Below are 794 nucleotides of genomic sequence, written 5' to 3' on the forward strand. Positions count from 1 at the left end.
TTCATGTAAGCACGCTGTTCCTTTAGCCATCGCAAAAATCTACGAACAGGGGAGAAGCACTGCAAAACAAAGACGAACCACGTGACAGTACGACTCACCCGGCAACGCCGGTCGGCAGACAGATGCCTGAAGGCCGCATCAAGTGGCCTCTAGAGGTGGAAGCCATAACTACAACGGGCTTGTCCCACAGATACGTTTCTGGTCACTTTTGGGTACGCCCTCATATGTATACTCTTTTACTCTGTTGCTTGTTTCAGTCATTTTACTGTGGCCATGCTGGAGCACTGCTTTTAGTCGAGCAAATCGACCCCGGGACTTATTCTTTGTAAGCCTATTACTTATTCTATCGGTCTCTTCTGCTGGACCGCTGTATTACGGAGACGTAAACACACCAGCATCGGTTGTCAAGCGATGGTAGGGGACAACCACAGATACACAAATATATATACACACACACGCACGCACACACACACACACACACACACACACACACACACACACACACACACACACACACACACATATATATATATATATATATATATATACTATGAGCTTCTTTCAGTTTCTGTCTACCAAATCCACTCACAAGTCTTTGGTCGGCCCAAGGCTATATTAGAAGACACTTGCCCAAAGTGCCACGCAGTGGGATTGAACCCAGAAACATGTGGTTGAGAAGCAAGCTTCTTAGCAAACAGCCACTCCTGCGCCTGTGTATATATATCTTATATATAAATGTATGTGTAGATATGAGAATATATATAAATATGAGAATTTCTCCGAATTCACGATAC

The sequence above is a fragment of the Octopus bimaculoides genome, chromosome 25 (assembly GCF_046866305.1).
Source record: "Octopus bimaculoides isolate indiv1 chromosome 25, ASM4686630v1, whole genome shotgun sequence".
Taxonomy (NCBI): Eukaryota; Metazoa; Mollusca; class Cephalopoda; order Octopoda; family Octopodidae; genus Octopus; species Octopus bimaculoides.